Raw genomic sequence first — 6,000 nt, 5'->3', positions numbered from 1 at the left:
TCTTTCTTTCTTTCTCTCTCTCTTTCTCTTCTTCTTTTTAAGAATTTATTTTATACTGGTTTATTTATAAAGTTTGTATACATTGTTTTTTTTTTCTTTTTAATTTCAATGAAAATTTACAGAGACTTTGGATTTCCATTAATTCATTGTTATACTTTTCTCCCTGCCCAACACACGGGATCTTTTCCATTTCCTTCACTCCTCCCTCCACCCACAGAAATAATTTTTAAAATCCCTTTTCTATGCAACCTTGACCAAGTGTGGCCTATAGTTTTGGATTATAACAAAAATAAGGGACTTTTTGAGACGCCAGACACTTACGACCTTTGGTGCCTCAGGCTTTGGTAGAGCGTTGGTTCAACTTCTACGCCTTACAGAAGCATGATTTTGCTACTTCAACCACTTGATAAGCTTCAGTCCTCAACACCTGAAGTTCCTCTTCACTTTCTCCTTCAGCTTTTGCAATCACACCCACTCGCCCGGTTCCCTTCTTTCCCTGTTCATCAGCCACCACCCTCATTACCCCATAGTTCAGCCCACTTTATCCTCCAACCATCTCCTTTCCCCTCACCCCTTGGGAGCTCAGCACTCTGTGATACCCAAATGCAGTATGCTGGGTTATATTGCAGAAAATTGAGACAGGTGCAACCCAGACCATCAGTTGACAAATGAAAAGATCCAATTAGAGATTTTGAAGTATTTCCAGAGTCAAAGGAACTTTAAATTATAGGTAAACACATTACCAACAAGGGCTCAAACCACACAACAGGCCGTGACACCTGCCACTGTACCAACCAGAAATACACTATTGCCTGCTGAAAGTGTATCTAATAAGGAAGCAACAATTCGGTGGTGCCATGTTCAGGGAACGTAAATTCAGAGGGTGCATTTCTTCTTTGGATTAATAATTTCCTTGCACCTCTATTTTTCTTCATCATTCTTCTCCCTCCTCCCTATTTCTAGCCAGTGCTTTCTTGTTATTAGATAGATGCCAATGAGTAGACTTTGACTCATGGTGAGCTTTTGAACAACAGAGCCTTGCCCTATCTTGTGCCATCCACACCATCTCTGATATGCTCAAGCCTGTTACTACAATCACTGTATATGTTCATCTTGTTAAGGGTCTCCCTCCATTCTCTAACCTTTCCCCTCCCCAGCACAGTGCCCTTTTGCAAGAGCTGATCCCTCTTAACATGCCCAAGTATGTGAGACCAAGTTCCCCCATTCTTGCCTCTAAGAAGCAACATAGTTGCATTTCCCCCAAGACAGACCTGTTATTTTGATAGTCCATGGTATTCAGTACTTCTCCTCAATATCACAATCCAAAAGCATTGATTCCTCTTCTGTCTTCTTTATTCATTGCCCAATTTTCAGATGCATAGGAAGCAATGAAAAAACGTTGGCTTTGATCTTTAATCTTTAAACTGACATCTGTGATCTTTAGCATTTCGAAGAGGTCCTTGACAACAGATTTTCCCAGTGCAACACATCTTTAATTAATTAATTGTGGATCCACATAAGATGAAATTTTTTACAATTTCAATCTTTTCTCTGTCTATCATGCTGTTGTCTATTGGTCCAGGGGTAAGAATAATTTTTCTTTTCTTGATCTTGAGATGTAATACCTATTGAGAATTGTAGTCTTAGATCTTCTGCAGCAAATGTTTCATGTTCCCCTCCATCCAGTGCTTAACGTTGGTTGAATCCAGTCAGGAGCTAGATGGTGAGTGAATATGGGCCATTTATGCAGTTCAGTATCTTTGTAAGTATAGAGTTCATAGAGCCAGCACAATAAATAACTCTGAGCACACATAACTAAGTGAGTCTATTTTTAAAAATGCAACAAAAGAGTTATGCTACAGAACAGAAATTTCTTTTCTCACAGTTCATAGGCTGGCAGTCCAAAATCAGGGCATGACTCAAAGCAGAGATCTTCCCTTGTCTGTTTTAGTTTTTAGGAGCCTGAAATCCTTGGAATTTCTAGGTTTATTGATTCACCAGCCTCCATTCTCAGATAACATCTGCCTTCCTCCCACATGTGTCTCTTCTGCTCTTTTTGTAACTCATACATAATTAGGTTTATAACTCATCCTATTCTGATAGGATCTCATTAAGATAACAAAATATCATTTTCAATCAAAATTACAGCTATAGGTCAAAGTGGCAAAACTTCAATATATATCCAACGCTCTTAGTACACAGTTCAGTCTATAACCAGAACTCAAAACAAAATTACTGCCATTAATTCAGCACCAGTGACTCAAATTATTATTGTTGTGTCAAGTTGGGGTCAGTTTATAGCTGACCCTCCAGTGGGTTCTTAGAGGCTATACATTCATTGCCCAGGAAAACTCTCATTGGGTTTCAAAGTTTCTAAAATAGGGTTTTTCTTTGCTGATGTTGTTAAATTAACAATGTCCTGCCAGGGGAAAATAGGTCCACCGTGTTGTTGAGAAGACTATGGTTCATAGATATGCCATGTGAAAAATGCCATTTCTTAAACTTGGCTTTATTCTCTGCCATCCTCACTATCTCTGATACTTTTGAGTCTATTGTTACAGTCACTGTGTCAATCAATCTGTCATGGTGAGGGTCTGCCTCTCTTTCTCTGACTCTCCGCCTTTTAGTCCCTCTCAGTAGCAATCAGAAAAGCCAACCAGATGCAGTTGAATCAGTTCTGATTCATGGCAACCCCATGTACTGTGAGTAGTACTGCACCCCATAGTGTTTGCAAGAACCTTTTAAAAGTGGATTACGATTACCACGTCTTTCTTCCAAAGTGTTTCTGGGTGGGTTTGAATCACTAATCTTTTGGTTAATAGTCACACTTTAATGATTTACACTATTCAGGGACTCCTCCTTCTTCACCTTCCACCAGTTGTTGTTTTTGCGTCCAGTTCCTTGCGACTCATAGCGACTCTGTGTACAACAGCCCTAAATTCTGCTCTGTCCTGTGCCAATCTCACTGTCTCTGACACACCCATCCCAATTACCCCAGTCACTGAATCAATCCACCTCATAGAGGGCCTTCCCCTCCTGCACTGTCCCTCCACCCTCCCAAGCATGATGTCCCTCTCCAAGGACCGGTCCCCTCCTTACAACACATCAAAAGTATGTTAGACAAAGCTTCAGAATCCTTGCCTCCAAGGAGTAGCTGGTTTAACCCTGTCTAGGATGAATCTGTTTGTCTTCTTAGAAGCCCATGGTACCCTCAATACTCTTCTCCAGCACCACAGCTCAAAGGCATCAATTCTCCTTCTAGCCTCCCTAGATAGTGTCCAACTCTCTGACACATAACAAGTGATTGCAAAGAATATGGCCTGTATCTGATGCACCTTGGTCTCCAGAGTGATACCATTGCTCTTTAGTACTTTGGAGAGGTCCCTAACAACAGATTTTCCCATCGCAATATGTCTTTTCATTTCCTGGCTGCTGATGCCAAGAGTGTTGATTGTGGAGCCAAGCAAACTAAAGTTGTGAACAATATCAATCTTTTCACCATCTATACTGATGCTGCCAATTGTTCTAGTGGTGAGAATCTTTGTCTTCTTGACATTGAGCCTCAATCCATATTGAAGGCTGCAGTCTTTGACCCTCCACAGAAGCGCTTCAGGTTCTTCACAGTTTCAGCAGGCAGGGTTGTATCATCTGCATAACGCAGATTATTGAAAGATCTTCCACCAATCCTGATGCCACACTTTTCCTCATAGAGCCCAGCCTCCCAGATAATCTGTTCTGCATACAGGTTGAAAAGGTATGGAGATAGGAGTCACACATGGGAGAAGATAGCATATAAAGACCTATTTATAAGGCAAGGAAGACCAGGAAATTAATGAAACTACCAAAAACTGAAAGAGACAAGGAAAACTCTTCCCTGAGCATGACAGTGAGCTAAGAAAAACAACTATGCTGATAGAAAAGGAATGTCTTTAAAGCCACCCACTTTGTAGTATTTTTGTTATCTCAGGCATAACAAATGGAGATGCAGATTACACGATCTTGCTTGCAGAAAGTGAAGAGGACTTGAAACATTTACTGAAGATCAAAATCTATAACCTTGAAGTTTAACAGGACAGCAAGTAATAAATGTCGGAGAGGATGTGGAGAGATAAGAAGTTTTTCTTTTTATAGAAAAACTTTTAAATTCAATTTGTTTGTGCTTCATTTTTTAAAAAGTTGTGCTTTTCACCATTTTTCTTTTTAATTTAAAAAAAATTTTGATTGTGATTTTGATGAAAATTTACAGATAAATTGGATTTTCTTTTATTCATCGTTACATATTTTCCTCCTTTCTCCCCCCAGTTTACTTTTTAAAAAAATATTCATTCATTCTTGCAGAATTTCCTCCCTTCCCTTTCCCCTATACTTTTTGTAATATGCTTTTTATTTTGGACTATTGTCTTACATACTATGCATAATTATAAATTCCTTTTAACAGTTCTTTCCCTCATCTGTTCCAATATCATTATCTATCCAGTCTTTTCCTATTCTTCTCCCAGCTTCCCCATGTCACTCCCGGACACACTGAAGACTCTGAGAGAATTTTCAAAGAGTTAATTTCTGATAATTCTGCCACAAATTATTTTTATTTGAAGAATTTTTTCATATTTCTCTTACAAACTTGGGGGAAGGTCAGTGAACAATGGGAGGTACTTACAAAAGAGGACTAGTACATGAGCTCTTCTGGTCAGCTCCTTTGTCTGTTTTGGCTATTACATAGTTGTTGTTAAATGTAATCAAGACAGCTATGTCTCACAGTGACTTGCACTTTCAGCCAGCAAGTTTTTGTCGTCTGCATCACATAAACTGTTGATGAGTCTTCCTCCAATACTGACTCTGCTTTCAGCTTTATGTATTCTTGCTTCTTGAAATATTTCCTCAGCTTATATGGATTGAATGGGTATGGAAAGAGGATACACCTTTCTGGATTTTAAACACTCATTGTTTTCTTGTTTTATTCTTATTACTGCTGCTTAATCTATGTATAGAGGCTTCACATGAGTGCAACTAAGTGTTCTAGGGTTCCCATTTTTCTTAAGATTCACCTAAATTTTTTTTAAATTTAATCTTAAATTCTGTTTATTCTGATATGACCCACACAGTCAAATGCCTTTGCATAGTCAATAAAACACAAGTAAATTTCTCCCTGGAATTCTCTGCTTTCAGCCAAGGGTCAGCTGACGTCAGCAATGATATCTCTCATGCCACTGCTTGAATGCAGATTGAATGGCAGATCCCTGCTGATGTACTGTTCCCATTGTTTTAAAATAATCTTCAGCAAGATTTTACTTGTACATAATGGGAGAGGGGGGTTGGAAGCAGTAGTGGCATCCACTTGCTAAACAACATGCCTCTGGAAACTATGAACTTTGATAAATGTCATAGTTATAGAGGGGCTTCAGGCCTTTTGTTCATAGGGTCGCTATGAGTCGGGCTTCACTGGAAGGCAATAAAAAAACAACAACGTTAATATTATTCAGTAATATCCACATTTGGTTGGATTATCATTTTTGGGAATGGGTACAAATATGGATCTCTTCCAATCAAACAGTCATTCAGGTATTTGTCTTTCAAATTTTTTTGCATAGTTGAGTGACCACAAGTACTACATGACTGTTATCTATCCCAAGCCTGAGGTAAAAGGAGTCACTGTCGCCTGAACAGGGACTTGAACCCTGGACCCTCAGATTAAAAGTCTGATGCTCTACCAACTGAGCTATCCAGGCCACAGGTTTGGGAAAGGTCTATTACATTTATTATATAAAGTAGCTGAACTCACCAAACTGAATTATGGATGATTTCGATGTCAGAAATGACTAAATCTTCTAAATGTGTTAGCTAGAGCTTTGCAATAGACTTATACTGTACTGAACGTTTCCTTTAACCTCCAGATTGCTTATTTATTACACAATTGCTCAATGTTTTAAGAGGAAGAATAATGAGGACTTGCTGTTGCTAGGTGCCATAACTGAGTAAAGGTGTTCCCTCAATTAAGGTGCT

At 39.0% G+C, this 6,000-nt stretch overlaps 1 non-coding gene across 1 annotated transcript; it reads right to left on the bottom strand.

Moving 5' to 3' along the window:
- Positions 1 to 5,653: 5,653 nt before the first annotated feature.
- Positions 5,654 to 5,726, bottom strand: TRNAK-UUU. The gene has a single exon. It is a non-coding gene; the product is annotated as a tRNA-Lys (tRNA).
- Positions 5,727 to 6,000: the final 274 nt, after the last annotated feature.

The sequence above is a fragment of the Elephantulus edwardii genome, unplaced genomic scaffold, assembly GCF_000299155.1.
Source record: "Elephantulus edwardii isolate Elephantulus edwardi_28Jun2011 unplaced genomic scaffold, EleEdw1.0 scaffold00538, whole genome shotgun sequence".
Classification (NCBI taxonomy): Eukaryota; Metazoa; Chordata; class Mammalia; order Macroscelidea; family Macroscelididae; genus Elephantulus; species Elephantulus edwardii.
This window is presented reverse-complemented; position numbering and strand designations above follow the sequence as displayed.